This window comes from Lissotriton helveticus, chromosome 5_1 (genome assembly GCF_964261635.1).
Source record: "Lissotriton helveticus chromosome 5_1, aLisHel1.1, whole genome shotgun sequence".
NCBI lineage: Eukaryota > Metazoa > Chordata > Amphibia > Caudata > Salamandridae > Lissotriton > Lissotriton helveticus.
The window spans coordinates 1,228,465,641-1,228,487,135 of record NC_136065.1 but is presented as its reverse complement, the minus strand read 5'-3'; the positions used below and the strand labels follow the sequence as shown (position 1 = coordinate 1,228,487,135).

General features: G+C 47.9%; 1 protein-coding gene across 1 annotated transcript in view; it reads right to left on the bottom strand.

Annotated features, from left to right (window-relative positions):
- LOC144752607 (scavenger receptor cysteine-rich domain-containing protein DMBT1-like) overlaps positions 1-21,495 on the bottom strand; it is a 1,088,995-nt gene that overhangs the window by 827,863 nt on the left and 239,637 nt on the right. The window lies entirely within an intron of this gene.

Genomic DNA, 21,495 nt, shown 5'->3' with positions numbered 1-21,495 from the left:
CTCAGGTTTGAAACGTATCATTTGTCTCACCCAGTGCTCAGCACAAGGAAAGAAGTTCCCACTGGAAGCTGCAGTTGAGGCAGGCAAAGTAATCGCAGTCTTTAGGGCCACATTGGATCACTGACTTCCATCAGCCACCAGTGATCTACGATTAAACCAGATGTGTTTTGTTGCACATCTAGTGAGTTTGTACCCAAAGAGACCAACACTTTTGGAGATTACCAGTGTAAGAGTGAGAAAGAGTTCACTAATGGGCAATACAGTTGAATGTCAAAGAGTATATACTCTTATTGCTCCCTAGATACAAGAGGAATTTCATAACCTGTAATCTCCAGAAATATGTTGGCATCTTCCTTAACAAGATCAACAGTTAAGCATTAAGGCTACAAAAAGAGAAGTATACAATAACACGAAGATACTAAATTCAACTAACGCAGTATCACTTTAAGTACAACATAACCACAGCAGAATGGGTGTTCTCCAAAATCAACTTACCAGCTGCAGGTTTGAAATCCCTACTGTAGCTAGCATGCATATGCCATGTTGTATATCAGTTTGCTTGTCCCCAAGCATGCGCTCTACATGCTTTTGTTGTTACACCTCAGCTCAACTGAGTACTTATGCAGTATAAGGAGTTCACCAAAAGTAGAACTTCATTTCATATGGGTAACTGCTTCCCCATGTCAGGTCATGAGATGATGAATTGTTAATTGTAGCAGATTTATAGTTAAGGGATATCCGTCTGTCAACATGAACCTTGTAAAGAATTGATTGGGATATTATTTGAGGGGGATGAGAACCCACTTCAAATAAAAATTAGGATGAACCGCTAAAGTCACGTAATAAACTTGCACATAAACCTCTGGTAGCCTGACACACAGCAGTCAGGTTTAAGTTAGAGGCAATGTTTATATTATGTATGAAGTACGCAAACAGTAATAAAGTAAAAACTCAACACAAGAAAATTTCCAAACCAATTTTGGACAAATAGAGAATTCTTTAATAAATAAATTAACACCAAAACAACACAAATCCAATAAGCATAACTGGGGATATGATTTGGTTTTTTTTCAAATAAAACATACTGCTAAAAACTAAAAAGCATGAAATGCAGTTATCTGGTTGCGCAATACCAGGTTACAGTAAAAGATAAAGTTGGACGCAATTAATTGCCAGGTGGCTTCAGAGATCAGGTTTGTCCCGGTGGAAAGCTCTTCTTTGGACTTGAAAACTTCTACGGAGAATAAGTGGTGGTCAACTAGTGATCTGTATGCAAGTTACAAGCTTCATATGAAGCAGGGCTCGGTGACGGCAGGCTGCTCAAGAGTGTAGGGTCCCGGTGTAGTTGTTGCAAAGGATAGAAAGCTCAGTGGATGCAAAATCTGATCTCCATGCTTGTGAAGGTTTTGATGTTGATTGGATGCTGCTCTTCACGGTCATAATGAAGACTTCTACATTCAGACCTAGAAACGTTTCTGGAAATCTGCATGCTGAGATTGACTGCTGATTTGAAGTATGAAGCTTTGACACTGATCCCGGCCGGTCTCTGCCAGTTCTCAAGGCAGAAAGTTTGCAAAAAGTTCCTAAGTCCCACTTCTTGCAGTTTCGGGACAGGAGAAGCGCACTCTAAACCCAGGCAAGGACCCAGGAGCTGAGGTGCCCCACTTAGGGATTAGTCAGTAATAGGGTTCATGGCAAGCAGGTCTAATCTTCCTTCCCATTCTTCAAACAGCGGGACAGTCCTTTTTGATTTTTCACAGGGCCTGGTGTTTTCGGAGAAGAGTTCTGCGAGGTCCACGTTAATGCCTTGTGCCAGCCTGTGGGATGGGCAGGCCTTTATCCATCCCTAAACCAGTTCTGGTCGTTTCTCCACTCTCACTGGATTTGGTGCCAGCCTGCCTAGATAGACAAAGGATAGGCAGGCCTAGGTGTGAGGTTCATCTGCCAATGACAAGACAGGTATCCTTTGAAGCTTAGGAAGGGGCTGGGCAAAGACCCCAGGCCATCCTGTCAAGTGAGAAGAACACTCCTCACACCCAGAGCCCTTTGTCCACAGTCTGGTAGCCATCAGGTGTCAGGTGCAAGACCGAGCTGGGATTGCAAACCAGCCCTGGCAATTACATCCGATCCACCCTTGGATGGGAGGGTGCTGATGGGAACACTGCTAGTGCGATTTTGTTACAAGGGTCCAATTTTGCAGCCGCACTGCAAAACTGGCCCCAAGTAACATAAACAGCTCACACCGATCCAAAACCAGCCCCCACTCTTCTGGCCCACCGGAGAAAAGCCTGGTGCCCACTACGGCCAGTCCATCTCTGGGTAGGTACCAGCTGGGCACTGGCAGGAAAGCCTTTTGGTTTAGGCAGAAAAGTGACAACTTTCTAAGAGTGTCAGCTACAAAATAGCAATACAAAATACATTGTAACCATTAGGTTTAATTTTAAATTACTATTAAAATGAGTATTTGACCATGTTTCTACCAATTTCAAAACTGAATTTAGGTCGTATTAAAGGCGATAATGTAAACCAGTGTTAACCTCTAGGAGAGCTTATTTTTTAAATATCATGCATCCTGCCCTATGGATGTTAAGGCCTACCTTGGATTTGACTTAAAAGTATTAAAAAGTAAGGTTTAGAACTGGCAAAAGGTTTATTTTGCCAGGGAGGATTGGTAGTTTAAAAATGCGCAACCAAGGCAGCACTGGCAGGCCTGAAGACATGTTTGACAGTGCAACTTAGTGGCAACATCAGTTCTGCAGCCCACTAGCTTCCCTCGGTATATGAGGCACAATTTACCAGGGATTTAAAAATAAATAAGGATGCCTAGGAATATGCCAATTCCAACATGTTTACAGAGGTGAGCACAATCACTTTATCACTGGTTAGCATGGGTGAAATGTACACATTTCTTCAGCCAACAAAAATTGGCCTATGGGTTGTTATTGCTGAATTCGTACACGTTATCATAATTGGTGCACCTCATTCCCTCAGAATGTGAAAGTCATATCTTAGGACTGCATGCAAGTGATGGTAGGAGTACTCCAGAGTGGGAGTGCCTCCATGCCTCACAGTGTAGCAATGACCACCAATCCTTGGGGGAAATGTGGGAGGGTCAGGGACAGGAACATCCATATCCCAATATGGAGACCAAAGACCCTTGAAAGAAACCGAACCACAAACAACTTGGAAAGTCCAGGGAGAGGCCAGCAAAAAGGTACCACACATCACCCAAAACAGAGGAACAAGAGTATACTAAACTGAGGGCTGATCTAGAGATTGGTAGATGGATTAATGGCTATAAGAACAACAGAATATTTTATTGCATCTCCCCAATTGACATCTTGTCCACTACATATAGAGGTGTTTGCAGACCCCATTGACATCTCTTTACCGTGACAAGAACTGCCATTGTGGAGGTTTCTGTCAGTATAGGAAACATTGGACAGATGGTACCATCAGCCAAGATGGTGGGCGGTCAAACTTTTTTTTTTCCGAAAAACAAACCATTAAACTGGGAGTCTATTTAAAAAACGAAAATGAACGTTCCATTCAATCTGAGATTTCTCCCAGGGTGTTGGAGGGTAATTATTATTATTATTTTCTGTCCCTCACTGCCATGATGTTCCTGGCAAAAATATGCAGGAAAAAAAGCATTACACTATCAATGCTAAATAGGGCAGACAGTGTAATATCCTTCCTCTAATGGCTGAGACTCCGTCAGACTGGTGGTTTGGTAGGGAGGATACTCAAACGCATTTGCAATGGCACTGAGATAGCTAGCAAAGGCAAACCAAAAGAGAAAACAAGAAGCATGGAACAAGTATGGAAAATATTTCATGTTGAGGTTAAGGTTGGTTCAGTGGTAGCTGGTGACATCTCAAAGTGGTGGGGTGTAAAAGTTTGAGATTGTGCCCTGTGGCAAGTGAGGGTAGCGAGTGAGATCAACCATCAAAAGGAGGATTTTAGAAGGTTCACATCTGGCAAAACTTGGAAACAAGAATAGGCAAATGGTGCATTTTTAAGCAAATCTAAGAAAGCAAGAATGTTTATAAATAAATTGCTAAAGTGATGTTATGACGTCAATAAAGAGATATTGTATGATAATGATGTAAGTAGCTGCTTATTCGGTATAACCAGAGAACTTCAGAACAGACTTTGAGATGGCAATGCAGTGAGTACCATAGGGATGTATTTATTGATATACCTTTACAAATGGAATCTACCGAGGAAATACAAGTTATTGTGCTTTGTTGAACTAGAAATAATGAGACAGCAAGCAATAAACATTAAAAGGAAGTAGGGAACCCTACAAGCACTAGCAAATTTACAAATAGATTGCTAATTCTTATGACTAGCACTGCACAGGAATGAACAGCAGTGAGTGTGCCGTGTGTTACTGCAATATTTAAATCCTAAGGCGTTAGATATTACAGAAACCATTATTTACATATGATGACACACAACGCAATCACTCGTGGTAATTCCTGTGCTGCAAAAATAACTTTCTTTTTCTAGATGTTCTATAATTGCTTCCAAATAACAATCCACTCCTTAACATACCTGCTAACTCCCTACATCAAAGGGAAGTCGGGCCTCCTGGGATTTCCCTTCTCAAAGATTACATTACACTAGAACAGAGTGCAGCCTGAGACAATACGTCAGTGCCCATGTAATCAGTTACCAGGCCCTGTGTTTTAGTTTATGTCCTGACAGATGGCTTGACTTTTATTGTGTGCATGTGAAAGTACCTGCTTTCAGCAAACCAGTTTATGTAGGCTGCGAGCACATGCCATTTGTCAGCCCATAAAGACAGTACACAGGGCTCAGGAGTCAGAAGGACTGTAAACTGTTGGCGATGGAAATCAATGACAGCCTGAGCCCATTGTGGAAATTGGATATATATGCGGGGAGAGAGGACCTCGTGACCTGGTGCTGCAATTGGTGCTGGTGACGGTCTAGAGTGCTGAAGACATAGTGGAGCTCACTTATAGCAGGCAGCTGAATGGATACTTGGCCTGACGGCAACTAGCAAAACAAGCATTGGCAAAGCCAATAGGTTTTGTCAACGGCCAAGCTCTAGTCTTTTGCGGTTGTTAATGTGAATGTTTTTTATCCATAACTAACTAACTATTAATCTTACTTTGTCATGTTTTGTATTGCTTTTGGCCACAGATAAAGGTGTCATATAAACTGTTAAATAAAATAGCCTATAGATTTTTATTGTGCTTTGTTCAATGAGACCCACAGTTATGAGTATGTTAATTACAGAAAACCAGTGTATAAATTCATTAGCACACCTCAAGTAAAGGTTTCAAGGGTCACACTCGTTTTACAACTGCACCACTATTTTATAAGCACTGCTGCAGATCTAACAAGCAGATCTTTGAAGCCAAATTGATGGTAATCCGTTATTATAATTGCAAATGTGGGCGAACACCTAAGAGGGAGAAATAAGAAAAAATATGCTGGGAATTTAATTTTCCCATTAAATTGCATTGGAGCAGAGGTAGTTTTATGAGGACCAAAGTTAACAATCATTTTGGCTGAACAAAAACCATCTCTCATCCCACAGAAAAGTGTTTAAGTATGGTCATGTGCGTTTACACACCATTGAGAGTCAGATTGTGCAACCACAGTCACAGTTAGGAACAACTTCCGGTGTCTGTCTTCAGTTCGCCAGGCAGTCTTCCTACTACCCACTCCTAGGATAAGTGCCAGAGCAGGGTTATTACAGTGCAGAATACAGCGTGTGCCACCAGAGTGTCTACAGCACCCAAGAGATTGTAAATAGTCAAATGAACAATATTACCAGTGGTAAAACACCTTCTGGTGCAGCTTGTTTGTACACTTTTATGTTACATTATAAGAGTCGGCTAGAAAAGAAAATCATACCCGTTTTGTTTCCCCTCAACATACAACAGCCATGGAATTCATCCACACAAATGCACTTTAGCGGTATGTCTTCCATCCAGGTTTGAGAACAGGACTCCCGAGCTGCAAATCTGGCAGTTGATAGTGCTTGCACTTTAGCAGGATAAGGTGTCATGTCCCCATCAGAAAAAATATGGCCAGAGAATTTTAACTTTGCCTTATGGAACTCAAATTTCTCTGCGTGCAAATTTAAACCAGCATCATTAAGCAACTGACACCCTTCAGTGACAGCTTTGTCATGCTCCGTCTGTGTAGCTCCAAAAACCAATATGTCATTTCTGTAGTTGAAAGCATTCATGACAGGCTGTAGGATGTACGACATTACAACGCATGCTTTTACATCGCATGCTTTTACAACGCGAGTTTTACAACGCATACCATTACAACGCATAGTGCTTTGGGGCGCTGGATAGTGAATTATTTAATTTACTATTCCAACTCCAGTCCCCGTGGATAGTAGGGAAGGTGTTGGATAGTAAATTAAATATATTCCCTATCCTAGAGCACCCCCCAGCGCAATGCGTTGTAATGGTTTGCGTTGTAAAAGCTGCGATGTAAAAGCATTGCGTGGTAAAAGTTGCGTTGTAAGTGATGTTTCCCCAGGCTGTATGATATGTCAAATGACATCTTGGAATAGATCAGTAGCTGATGGCACATCAAAACTTAGGGGCCCATTAGGATGTAGGGCGGATCACCACCACCCATTTCTCCCCCGCTATATTAGAATGGCGGGGGTACCGGGGCTGACGGGAAGACTGTCCGCCACTTTTACGCCCTGTCAACAAGTCGACCGGGTGGAAAAGGGTTTAATATTGTAGCGGAGTCTGGAAGCCACCGCCATCCATATCAGGATACAGGTGGGGGCAGCCTTTCTGTGGTGGTGTTGCTGACACCTGCTTGATCTCTGCCTCGCAGCGCTTCTGTTCACAGTGTTATCTTGCACTTTGCTGCTCTTTCAAATCCTGGATGCATCTGCCTCTAGTGTTGTCCCTCCGTATGACTAAGTGGCTTTGATCTGCGTAGGGGCGCTGTACCTCTTTGTGCGGTCTTCTCAGCAGGTTCTCGGCCATTGATGTGCAGACTTTTCAATGATGCTTTCATTAGCATTAAACGCTTTTCACAGAACTGGGCTGTGCTTTGACTCCACAAATGACAAATGTTAATACTGCACCTCTATGGAGGCACACGTGGCACGCACAAGCAATTTGCTGGATCAGGCAAACTCTCTGTGAGAACACTGCCGGTCTTAGGGTTACTTATCCCCTATTTCATCAGCAGCTGTAGCGTCCTAGCCAGCCGGTTTACTTGCCATCAACTACGCCACACACGGAGCTCAGTACAACACCTCTTTATTCTTTTGCATGTAACCACGAACTTAACATTCTAAAGCTGCATTCAATTCACTATGCTCTAACGCTTATGTCACAGACCTAAGGAATCAATCAGGAACCACAAAGGTTCTGTCATTACATGCTCACACAACACTATGCAAGTTAGGGAAAATGCATAAAGTGAAAGAAGGATAAACTGTCACAAAGGAAGAATGCAGGAACCCGCAAGAGTGAGAAAAAGGGGCAGGGAGTGTCTGTCAGTGGATTAGAGAAGCATGAGGTGGATTTAAGACTACACACTCTTGGTATTCTGTGTGCCAAACTTTATTACACCTTCCTCCGGCTACTGAGAAGAGGGTTGGGGTTAGCACACTATCTTTTTCAAATTACGCACTGTTCACATGTTTCGGTGTTCTGTGTAAATCATTTGATTTCAATAAAATGTGGGTTATATTTAGATCTTAAGCCAATCAGGCATCGGTTAGCGCTTTTCACACAAACTGCACATACATACTACACCCCACATCATAAAAATTATGCAAAGTCCATTTCATATGAAATAAATTACAACTTACCTTGCAGAAACAGGCAGGGGCCCTTAATGTAAACTATCCCAAAGCTAATTTCCATTATGACCATTAAAAGGGTTTATGTCCCTCTTCTAGATGTTATCCCTTCCTAATTGGAACGCATCAAAGTGAGTTTGTGCTTTGCTTTTAATAAGGTTGGTGCAATTAAGGGAGGTGAATTAGTAAAAATAAAGTTTTGCTATATTTAAATATGTTATCATTAACTCTAGAGGCATGCATATTCAGTTGCCCTTTGTGGTATTGGCAATATATAGCAAAGGGACATCACCCTTTACACATACTGTGCTCCACACAACTTTAAATACACCACACACACACACACACAAGCATTTAAGCATTTTACACAAAGGAAGCCTCGCAACACTTTAATAATGCAAAACCATACAAGAACCTTTTCATTTAAAATTAATTTTGAGTTGGTTGGCAAAGGCAGGTACAGTGCCTTTCACGCAAACTCTACCCCAGAGAACTTTATTAAGAGAAAAATACAACACTTTGCTTACAAATAGTCCACACGTCTCTCACAAAACAAAGTCAGAAACAACAGCTACATATACAGATGTGGAAAACAGAACTAAATATTTCCACGAGCCAGATCCCAGAGGCAGGAAACTCTGCTAGAGTCGAGTGATACCCAACACGGTTGAAATTTGAAAGGAGATTTTAAATCCAGAAAAATATCATCCGCCCAGTACTTGAGAAATGTGTAGACCAAGACAGGGATGACATCAGGGGGCATATTAGCAACAAATAGCGATAATTATCGCTAAATGCGCTTAGCGCATTTTTTTAATCGCTGCCTATCGCCGGATATTATCGCAGAGATAACATGCTATTAGCAACGTTTATCTCCAATGCGATAAAATATCCGGCGATAGTGGCTTAATGCTAGAATATCGCTGGAAATCCAGCAATATTCTCGCATTAACGCCAATGGGGGCTTAATCTGATAATCCACCCCCCATTGACTATATAGGTAAGTCAACTTTTTAGCAGGAGTTAGATACTAGCGATAATCTCACTTAGCATGATTTTTTTTTATATCTTTGCCTGCCTTGCTAATAGGCGATAGCTGTGTTAGCGACTGTTTTCAGTCGCTAACAGTTTGTGTATGCCCACTTTGCATGTCATTAGCGATAAATATCGCTAACATGTAGAGTGAGCCCCAAACCTGTACCTATCGCCTAAAAGCTGTTGCTAACTGCTGTTAGCGACAGCTTGCTAATAGGGCGATAAAATTATCGCCGCATTAGCGGGTAAAAGTCCAGCTAAAGCGGAAATAGTGCCCTTGCTAATATGCCTCGTAGTATTTATGCACAGCGAGGTGGAGCATCCTAACCTTTAGAGACTAGGCCACTGGTGAAGTTTCTTGAACAAGAAACAAACATCATGTACCCCAACAAATGCCTAGAAATGAGTGAATGTCAGGAGGGTCTGTCTCCATACTTCATACATGTAATCAACAACCCATTTAGCTTTGCCACCATTCCACACTAGTCAAAATAGGCATCCCAGCCAATGAGATTCAGTTTTGTTCAAGAGCATCAAGTAAAGTTGCCCACTCATGCATTAGGCAGTATTGCTTTTCCTGATATGCTGCTTGTTTTTCTTGAATTCGCCTGACATTTGAAGCCAATCAGATTCTGTTTGTTTGGGTAACATTATGACAATCCACCCTATCACTAGACTTCTATGCATCTTTTTCATTTTGCTGATGTTCTCAAGCATAAATGTAAATCCGTATTTGTAAAGCGCGAACTACTCACCCTTACGAGTCCAAAGGCGCTAGGGGCCATTGTGGAAATTAAGTGAGCTACTGCCCAGGGTCACATGGGGCAGAGCTGCCGCCGGGGATGGAATTGTGAACCCTGTGCTCAGAAGTCAGCTGCTCTGGCCGCTGCACCACACCTATAAAGGTAAAGGACCTGTTTCATGTCAGGAATGAGACCTTCCTCCCTATTCCACCTTTGCTTGGCCCGGAAATGCAACCCGTAAAAACCAAATGTGCTTCTGTGGTATTTTCCTTTGAAAAGAAAATGGGTGCAAATCAGGCCCCGAATCGGGGACCACCTGTAAAAATGTGCTCGGTAACTCCATACACTGCATGATTTCCATCAAAGTTGGGCCTTGTAACTTGTAACTCCAAGTAATTGGGGGGGAGATACTAGCTGAAATCATTAAATCCCGCTGCACTATCCCCTCATTTAGTTAATTAGCATGCTTCACAATTGATGAACCTATAAATGAGGCATTGGTACTAGACAGTTTCAATTTTTTTGTCCTCAAAATATCTGCACCAAAATTACCAAATAATTAACTTACTTCTAATTGTGTTGCACTTACGTAGGGCCAATTTTTGCATGTTTGATAAATCAAGATTCCTTTGGGAATTTTCTTTGTAAACCTAAAAATAGTTTTGCCTAGGCCCACATCTCCCCCTTATAACTTCTGCCCCTCTAGCAGCTATCTGTATTAAGTTCTTCAAGTTTGCTTGTATCACTTGGTGCCGTGACTTGACGCCTGTGGGATGAGACTCTGATCCCAGGAGTTCCTGGCAAAATTCCCATATCCGGCTTCATCCTACTTTAATATTCTGTCCCTGAGGCAGGTGGGGCCCCAGGTACTGACTCACATCGCCTTGGACACCCCTAGGCTAAATGAGAGGCAAGTAGGGCATCGGTTTAGGCATTGAGCGACCATCTCACGACCCTCACACAGTGCGAATTCAAGATGGCAGCTGCTGAGTAGGTAGACACCTGAACATTGAAGCAGAATGTGCTCTCGGGGCCTCACCCATTGCGGTGAGTGACCCCCATGGAAAAGAGCACTATTGAGTGATGGCCATCAGGGCCCATGATACCACTCTGGGAGAGTGCCACCTACTGACGAACTACCACTTTTGGTTAGCTGGGTCCTGCCTTTCCTTGGTGGCTGGTTGATTATGACAGGCTACTGAGCGGACGCTCCAGGGGTTTGATCAAGGGGGCTCCAGTTCCCTGCTGCAGGCTCCACAGGAGCTTTGATCCGGGCCCATGAGCTGATAGGAGGGGTGCGCTCTACTTGCAGATGCTCGCAGAGCAGCATGGTGTACTGCTCCACAGAAGAGACTTTTGGGGAGCGGCTGGTAGAGTTTAGTGGGGTTCCCTGCTTACCACTGGGGTCAAGCCACACCGCTGACAGCACTGCGGGCCCCCGATCTGGGCTTCAAGGGTCTTGCGAAAAGGGCCTCTGAGTGGCCCTATGGTGGAGAGCTTGTGATGGGAGGAAGCACTAGGCAGGACTCCCCGGAGGCTGAGTTGCCTTCTGACTGCCTCCATCCACTGCCAGAATCAACCACTGACATTGAAGGCCCATGAATTGCACGCTCATGTGCATCCTGTCTGACTGGGAGGCGGAGCTGGGTGGACCTCAGAGGGTGGCCTGCGTGGGAAGCCCCCTGTACTGTCTTCATACCAGAAACGTTGCCTTGGAAGGTCTGCAGATGCAAATGCTGCTCTTGGGTGTTGACCTGCCCTAGAGGCCTACTTACAAAATTGGGATCCCTGAAGGGAGACTTCTCCCTACTATGCCACTTATGCCAATGGGGCAGTAGGTGTGCGTATTAACTCCCCTTAACAGCATCAGCTCCTTGCCGGCCCATAATGGGATGCATGCTCTGCTCTTTCCGTCTGCACTGGAATGGAAGGCATTTTTGGAAAACATTGTAGCTGGCTAGGCATCCTCCTGGCTACCCTTGCTGCTGGACCTTCCTTTTTCCCTGTGCCCCCTACCCACCCCTCTGGGACCACTCTGCCACTCTGTGTGACTCCTTCTGAGCTGTGGGCTGCACCCCTGTTACCCCTAGATTTCCACCCATCACCCTACGTCACTATTGGCTATCCCTCCGGTATGATTCACTGAGGGATATACCGGTGGAGCTTCACTCACACTGCAGACTAGATAATGCCATGCCCTCTCCTCCATACTTAGCGCCCAGACCACCATGTTGCCCTGCTGTCTCCCCCCTCTGTAAATAAGTGGCAACAACAACACTGGAAAGAAACTCCAGCAGCGAAGGACCCCTCTGAGGTTGGATTTGAACCTAGCCCACCGCAAGACAAGCTATACTCTATCCTCCTAGCCATGAGAGATTCAAAGGAGACTATGGAGCATTAGATCGATATGGTAGTGTCAGTCCCAGGTCTGCTCACATCGAACCATCATACACTAGCTGATCACATTGCAAGAACTGAAACAACCTTACAGTAAATAGCCCCAACAATGAGGGACCTCCAAACCCAATTGTAACAAAGAGGGTCTGAATACTGGAGGAGCAGGCTGAGGGCTTAGAAGGCCAGGCCTGCAGAAAAAACGTTAGAGTGGTTGGGATACCTGAGACTGGATTGCACAGATATGGTTGCATTTCTTGATGATTGGCTCTGGCACATGTGGCCCCAGAGGGCCTCTCCTCTTTCTTCACCATGGAGCAGGCTCACAGGTTATCAACTCTTCCCCCACCACCAGGCTGCCGACCTTGCCCTTTAATAGCCCATCTTTGGCATTTTCTAGACTAGCGACCACACCCTGAAATGTGCCGGTGACTTGGAGAAGATCAATGTTGACAATAGCAGGGTAATGATCTTCCCAGTCTTCACCTTGTCAGTGCAGAGGCAAAGGGCCTAATTTCTGGAAGCTAAGCGGAAACTCTGGGAGATGAGCATTAAATATGTCATGCTATATCCCATGCGCTTGTGGATTAATAATACTCAAGGTACTGTGTTCTTCTCAAAGCCTCTGGAGATGTGGAAATGGCTTGAACTTAGTCCAGAGGAACGAAGGGCTGCCAGGCACCCACGACTCAAACCTTGGTCGATACATGGACGGGGGAGTGCCCTGACAACTGCCCGGACACTGCAGGCCCAGAGAAGTGCTGTGGAGGTGGTGGCCAATCTTACAGCTCCAGAGACGAGTCAGTGCTCCCCATCTGCTGCTGATTCAGGCTTGACTTCGACTCCACGCTTGACTCTGCCAGAACAGGGATCTGCCCCAGGTCACTCTGCAGATGGCTGATAGCATTCACTGAACTAGCCTTGACTTTATCGGAGCAGCTGGTTGGGAGGGGGCCTGTATAGAGATGTCATATTTTCCTCCTCTATTTTAGATGCTCACCTTGATGTCCTCGGGCCCCTATGGCAAAGGAGTGTGTAATCCTTTTGTTTTTTCAAGACCGGTTGTGGGATCACCCCACTGAGGCTCATATTTCTTTGGGGTTTCTGACTTATTCCTATGATCTTATGTACTGAAATGTAGGTGACCTTTTGGCCCGTAAGTTTGTTTGATTGAGTATTCTTGTTTGGTTGGGAGGATGTTACCTTGATGTCCTAGAGAAGAGGAATTGGGGGGTTCTTTCGTTCTTTTATCATGGGTTGCACTGAATGTCTGTTCTCTCCTTGTCCACAACTGGCTATGGTGGAGGCGCTGTCACTTGCCTAAGTGTACCTGGGGGAACCGAGGCTGGAAGGTACTGCCTGACAATTGGGTATAACATTCCTACCTAGAAGCTTCTCTGCTGGAATGTCAGGGTCTTAAACAATATGCTTAAGCATCATAAAGTGCAAACCTATCTGCGGTGCAGAGGTGTTCACTTAGCGCGTTTGCAAAAAATACACTAAACTGCCAAGGAGAGGGTGACACTGTGTAAATGATGGAGAGGGCATGGGGTCAACTTCAAATAGTCCGCCTTTGCCAGAGGGGATTTGATTTGGTACGGCCATGAGTCCCCTTTCAGGTTAAGAGCTAAAGGGTGGACCCTGAGGGTTGCTATTCCATTCTTACAGCAGCCTGGATAACTGGGATATCTCTATAGTCAATGTTTACGTGCTCAACGTTGACCATCTTCTGTTCTTTGACATGTTGTCCCACGTTCTGACCACTCTGCTACCATGCATGTTATTTATAGGGGGTAACTTTAAATGTGTTGCTAACGTGGACCTAGATCGCTCTCACCCTTCACTGAGGGATTCCTCTATTGCTCATGTGGCCAATAGGTTCTCTGTATGGCAACCGCATTGGGGCCTTCTCCACCCTCTAGACCTACTCTTTCCATTCAACTGTGCATGCCCTTAATGACCAACTTGATAACTTTTCATGCTCCTCAAATATGTTGGGGCCTCTCACAGGCATAGAATACCTGACCAGAACCATCTTGGATCATAAACCATCACTGTTGATATTGCTCTGGGCACCTACCATGTGACCGCTCAGCCTTCCACAGGGCTTGGTCACCCCACTCACTGCTGCCGCTCCTGCCTGCCTTTGCCGCCTCCTGCCTGCAGATTCCTTCGCTCGCTGCCCGCTGCTCCTGGGAATTCCCGCTGCTCCTGGGAATTTCCCGCTGCTCCTGGGAATTTCCCGCTGCTCCTGGGAATTTCCCGCTGCCCGCTGCTTCTTGGAATTTCCCGCCGCTGCCTCCCTGCGGCCCGCCCCCCTGTGATTCCATTTGCCGCCCCGCTCCCGCCACCCAGCTGCTCCTCCCTCCCGGCTCCTTACTTATGACGCCCCCAGAGCGACCGCGCAGCGGACGCGCGCAGCGGGAGCACCGATTGAGCGCCGAAGGTGTGCCAAAGGTAAGCCCGTCTGCGCCCGTCCGCGCCTGGCCCGCGCCCAGCGCCAGGACCCCTGGCCCTCCCCGCCGAGGCAAGACGACCCGACTGACCTACGACGCCGCCACTCTCAACGCACTCAATGCCGGCCGGACCCACGCCTGCTGCCGAGCCACCCAGAGACGCACCCACGGACCCTTCACCTGCTGCACCTGCAAGTTCACCTGCCTCCGAACCTGCCCCGCACCCGCCAAGACAAACACCAGCAGCAACCACCTCAAGTGCATCCTGATCAACACCCGCTCCGTCCACAGACACGCCGTGGAACTCTGGAACCTCCTCGACGCTACATCACCGGACGTCACCTTCCTCACGGAAACCTGGATGAACGCCTCCTCTGCACCCGACATCGCCATCGCCATCCCGGACGGGTACAAGATCATCAGGAGGGACCGTATCAACCAGACCGGAGGTGGCATCGCCATCGTCCACAGGAACACCATCCGCATCACGACCGACGCCAACGACTCCTTCGCCGCAGCCGAACATCTCCACTTCCAGATTCACACCGACCCTAAGACGACCCTCAGAGGCACCCTCGTCTACAGACCCCCAGGACCACGCACACAATTCAGCGAAGACATCACAGACTTCATCAGCCCGCACGCCCTCCCCTCCACCGACTACATCCTCCTCGGCGGACCTCAACTTCCACCTGGAGAACAACAAGGACCGCAACACCACCGCCCTGCGGGAAAACCTCGCCACCCTCAGACTCAAGCAACTGGTCAACACCCCCACCCACTACGCCGGCCACACGCTTGATCCCGTCTTCTCTTCCAGCAAGTACATCACCTTCAGCCACGCCACCGGACTCCACTGGACCGACCACAGCTGCGTCCACTTCAGCTTCAAAAGATCCACGACCCACCACCACCCGCAACAGGTACCTCACAGGAATTGGAGCAAGATCACCGCAGACCAGCTCACCACCTCCCTCAGCCAGAGCCCACCCGCCAACACAACGGACCCCAAGGAAGCAGCCCGCAACTTCACACAGTGGCTGACCGCCTGCGCCGATGACCTCGCGCCACTAAAGAACACTCCCAGCAGACCCAGAAGCAAGAAGGCATCCTGGTTCACCGACGACCTCAAGGACTCCAAGAAGACCTGCCGCACCCTCGAGAAAGCCTGGCTCCTAGACCGGACCACCGACAACATGAACGCCCTCAAACACGCTACCCGCAAGCACCACCAGCTCATCCGCACCACCAAGAAGAAATCCCTGAAGGAACGACTGGACAACAACGCCCATGACAGCAAAGAGCTCTTCACTATCGTCAAGGAGTTCTCCAACCCCAGCACCGGCACCAACGACATCACTCCGTCACAAGACCTCTGCGACTCCCTCGCCTCGTTCTTCCACCGCAAGATCGCCGACATCCACAACAGCTTCGGCGCCCCACCCACGCACCCAACCGTCGAACCAACGCCCCCCACCGCCACCCTTCGCACCTGGACCACGGTGACCACCGAAGACACAGCCCGCACGATGAACACCATCCACTCCGGATCACCGACCGACCCCTGCCCACACCACGTCTTCAACAAGGCCGACTCCACCATCGCACCCCAACTCCGGAACATCATCAACGCCTCCTTCAACACCGCCACCTTCCCGGAGAGCTGGAAGCACGCCGAGATCAGCGCCCTCCTGAAGAAACCTACAGCGGACCCCACCGATCTCAAAAACTTCCGCCCCATCTCGCTCCTCCCTTTTCCTGCTAAAGTCATCGAGAAGATCGTCAACAGACAGCTGACCACCTTCCTCGAGACGAACGGATCCCTCGACCCCTCGCAGTCCGGCTTCAGAGCCAACCACAGCACCGAGACCGCCCTCATCGCAGCCACCGACGACATCCGGACCCTGCTCGACAAGGAGGAAACAGTGGCCCTCATCCTCCTGGACCTCTCCGCTGCGTTCGACACGGTCTGCCACCGCACCCTAGTCCAGCGCCTCAGCAACATCAGTATCCAAGAGTAGGCACTGGAGTGGATCATCTCGTTCCTCGCCGGAAGAACACAAAGAGTCCGCCTCCCCCCGTTTCGCTCCGAGGCCACCGAAGTCATCTGCGGCGTCCCGCAAGGATCTTCACTCAGCCCCACCCTCTTCAACATCTACATGAAACCTCTCGCAGCCATTGCACGCCAGCACAACCTCAATATCATCTCTTACGCCGACGACACCCAGCTGATTCTCTCCCTCACCAGAGACCCCGACACCGCCAGAACCTGCCTACACGAAGGGATGAAAGACGTCGCCGAGTGGATGAAGGACAGCCTCCTGAAACTGAACTCGGACAAGACGGAAGTCCTCATCCTGGGATCTTCGCCCTCCGCCTGGGACGACTCCTGGTGGCCCCCAACCCTGGGCACCGCACCCAAGCCAACCGACCACGCACGCAACCTGGGCTTCATCCTGGACCCCTCCCTCTCGATGACCAGACAAGTCAATGCCGTCTCCTCATCGTGCTTCAACACCCTGCGTATGCTTCGCAAGATCTTCCGCTGGATCCCGACCGAGACCAGGAAGACTGTCACCCAGGCACTCGTCACCAGCCGACTGGACTACGGAAACGCCCTCTACGCCGGAACCACAGCCAAGCTACAGAAAGGACTCCAGCGCATCCAGAACGCCTCCGCCTGACTCATCCTGGATGTCCCCCGACGCAGCCACATCTCCAGCCACCTGAGGAACCTGCACTGGCTCCCCGTCGACAAGAGGATCACGTTCCGGCTCCTCACCCACGCACACAAGTCTCTCCACGACCTGGGCCCCAAGTACCTCAACGACCGCCTGACCTTCTACACGCCCACCCGCCAGCTACGGTCCACCAGCCTCGCCCTCGCAGCCGTACCACGCATCCGAAGAGCCACCGCCGGAGGAAGATCCTTCTCTTACCTGGCTGCCAAGACTTGGAACTCCCTCCCCATCCACCTTCGGCTGACCCAGGACCATCTTGCCTTCAGGAAACAACTCAAGACCTGGCTGTTCGAGCAGTAGCATACCCCTCCCCCCAAGCGCCTTGAGACCCTCCCGGGTGAGTAGTGCGCTATACAAACGGCATGATTGATTGATTGATTGATTGATACCGAACTGGCATCTAAAAAACTGCCAGCCTGGAAGACCCTGCATTTCACGAAATGGTCCAGAAAACCATCCAGCACTTCTATGCTGAAAATGAGGGCACTGGCTCCACAATCCCAAATGAATGTGAGACATTCAAGGTCCTCCTCTGAGGGGAGTGCATATTAGAAACAGTGGAGGTGCACCAAACTCTCTAGAGGGAGGCTGTTCTGCATGAGGAGACGCTTAGGAATCTACAGCCGGCACTGCCCGAGAGACCAAATCTTAACCAGACCAGATTGGAAGAGAAAGACAGGGTGGTGAAATATGTAGAGTGCCTCTGCTGCTTTGTTTACAAAGAATATATGATCTGTGCATACAATGAGCGGGACAAGACAGGACCCCTACTGGCATGGTTGGCTAACCCTGCTCGGCAGGGCTCCCTGATCCTGGAGCTAGTAAATCCCATGGGGACCAGGTTCCATAGACAGGCCAAAATTAATGGTCCTTTGCCAACTATTATGTCAGACTGTACGCGAGGGAGCCTGCAATGCAGGACCTAGCCATCCATGAGTGGCTCAGAGATCACCCTCTTATCTGACTTCTGCCAGAAATGATGGAGGCACTGGGGGGGGAACATAATGGAGGATGAAATCCCAGCTGAAGTCCACCATGTGGCCCATGGCACAGTCCCAGGGACAGCCTGCATTCTGGTGGAGTTTTACTCCACCTACAGTGAACTGTTGGCCCCGTGACTAGTTGCACTGTATTGCAAAGCATTTATGAATCAAGCCCTGCCCATCACACTAAAGGAGGCCCTTATTGTTCCCCTGCTTAAACCTAGGAGGCATACTACTGACATACTGGCAGATGCATCAACGTAGCCTTTTGCTATTCCTAAATAGCGATTTTTAAGGAATCGCTATTTAGGAATAGCAAAAGCCTATGCATGTAGGAATCGCTATTAAAATAGCGATTCCTAAACATTCCTTAATTGCAAGTCGCAATTAAGGAATGCTGTCCCATTCATTCCTATGGGCCTACAGGCCCATAGGAATGAATTGGAGATTGCATGAGCAATTTGCGAGTACCAGTAGGTACTCGCAAATTGCCCATGCAATTTCAAGGGTGCAAGGGTGTCAAAATTAAGCATGGGCGTAAAATCCGTTCCGCTCGCGGAATTTGCGGATTTTCGGTAAATTCGCAATCCGCGAACTCTAGCGAATTTGCCGAAAATCCGTCGATTCGCATGCGGCGGATTTTTTTGCTTGGTGATACAATATTGCGGCGCGCGGCGTGGCGCACGGCGTTCACTTTCCGTCATTCAGCGTTTGCCGAGTTGTTTTTCTCGATATTTTGCGAGTGCTGCGCCATTTTGGATCTTGCTGCGGGATCCCGCGGGAGTTGCCGCCCGTGAATACGTCATCGCGGCTTGCCACCTTACCTTGCACAGCACGCATCGCGAGAGTTCGCAATTGCGAACACGTAGGTGCGGCGGGCAGGAACAATCTCGCACTCGCGAAATAGAGATTTTGCAATTCTGCACAAGAAATCCACCAGCAAACAGCATAATCCTTCAGAAAATGATGATTTTTATCAGAATCACTCCTCAGATTGACATTTGCCTGCACTTTTTTGTTGCAAGGAGTCCATTTTTGGGGGGGGGGAGAGGAAGGAAGTGCCCCACAGTCTCCAACTTCCTGTTCCTGTCCAGCAGGCTCCTCCTAGTGCTTTCTTCATGTGCTGGTCACTTTCATTTGGACCTTGACCTGGAAGGATTACTTTTTGTGGGTGCTGCTGGATATTTGGATTTGGGGCCTTTTTGACTTTCTTTGGATCACTTTTGGATTAGAAATCAACTTTCACAAGTAAGTTTGTTGGGGCATTACAGTTGCTGCAACTACAATTTTGGAACTTTTTCAGAACATTAAATAAAATATATTGTGGGTAGCCACAGTATCCAGTAGGACCAGGGTTGGTTATGGGTGCATGCATTATACAACTGTTTTGTTGAATTTAAACATCATTGAGGCCATGGATGGGCTGGGATTGTGCTTAATTTTGTGTTTTTTGTCGATTTTTTGGGGCTGCTGTTGGGGCCTTTTGCCCAGGGGTAGTGAGTGGTGCATGGACTGAGTCTGCCTGTGGGGTCTCACTCTCTTTAATGTAAACATCCTGGATGGCATTGGATTGTGGTGATTTTTGTGTGTTTTTCGTTTTTTTGGGGGTGCTACTGTTGATTTGGACTGGCCATGTGGGTGGTGGTGGTGGCCATCTTGAGTGCTGGTACAAGCAACATGTGCTTGGGGTGCAAGGGGCCATTTTGAAGAGAGGCAGTGTCTGAGGCCTGCACTTATTTTGCCTAGCTTTCAACCATTATGCCCAGGGGTAGGGAGTGGTGCATGGGCCTAGTCTTTCTGTGGGGTGTCTTCTTGGATTTAAACACCATTGAGGCCATGGATGGGCTGGGATTGTGCTGAATTTTGTGTTTTTGTCGTTTTTTTGGGGCTGCCTTTTGGCCAGGGGTACTGAGTGGTGCATGGGCCTAGTCTTTCTGTGGGGTGTCTTCTTGGATTTAAACACCATTGAGGCAATGGATGGGCTGGGATTGTGCTGAATTTTGTGTTTTTTGTCGTTTTTTTGGGGCTGCTGTTGGGGCCTTTTGCCCAGGGGTAGTGAGTGGTGCATGGACTGAGTCTGCCTGTGGGGTCTCACTCTCTTTAATGTAAACATCCTGGATGGCATTGGATTGTGGTGATTTTTGTGTGTTTTTCGTTTTTTTGGGGTGCTACTGTTGATTTGGACTGGCCATGTGGGTGGTGGTGGTGGCCATCTTGAGTGCTGGTACAGGCAACATGTGCTTGTGGTGCAAGGGGCCATTTTGAAGAGAGGCAGTGTCTGAGGCCTGCACTTATTTTGCCTAGCTTTCATCCATTATGCCCAGGGGTAGTGAGTGGTGCATGGGCCTAGTCTTTCTGTGGGGTGTCTTCTTGCATTTAAACACCATTGAGGCTATGGATGGGCTGGGATTGTGCTGAATTCTGTGTTTTTTGTCGTTTTTTTGGGGCTGCTGGTGGGGCCTTTTGGCCAGGGGTAGTGAGTGGTGCATGGGCCTAGTCTTTCTGTGGGGTGTCTTTTTGGATTTAAACACCATTGAGGCCATGGATGGGCTGGGATTGTGCTGAATTTTGTGTTTTTTGTCGTTTTTTGGGGGCTGCTGTTGGGGCCTTTTGCCCAGGGGTAGTGAGTGGTGCATGGACTGAGTCTGCCTGTGGGGTCTCACTCTCTTTAATGTAGACATCCTGGATGGCATTCGATTGTGGTGATTTTTGTGTGTTTTTCGTTTTTTTTGGGGTGCTACTGTTGATTTGGACTGGCCATGTGGGTGGTGGTGGTGGCCATCTTGAGTGCTGGTACAGGCAACATGTGCTTGTGGTGCAAGGGGCCATTTTGAAGAGAGGCAGTGTCTGAGACCTGCACTTATTTTGCCTAGCTTTCATCCATTATGCCCAGGGGTAGTGAGTGGTGCATGGGCCTAGTCTTTCTGTGGGGTGTCTTCTTGCATTTAAACACCATTGAGGCTATGGATGGGCTGGGATTGTGCTGAATTCTGTGTTTTTTGTCGTTTTTTGGGGGCTGCTGGTGAGGCCTTTTGGCCAGGGGTAGTGAGTGGTGCATGGGCCTAGTCTTTCTGTGGGGTGTCTTCTTGGATTTAAACACCATTGAGGCCATAGATGGGCTGCGATTGTGCTGAATTTTGTGTTTTTTGTCGTTTTTTTGGGGCTGCTGGTGGGGCCTTTTGCCCAGGGGTAGTGGGTGGTGCATGGACTGAGTCTGCCTGTGTGGTGGTCTCACTCTCTTTAATGTAAACATCCTGGATGGCATTGGATTGTGGTGATTTTTGTGTGTTTTTCGTTTTTTTTGGGGTGCTACTG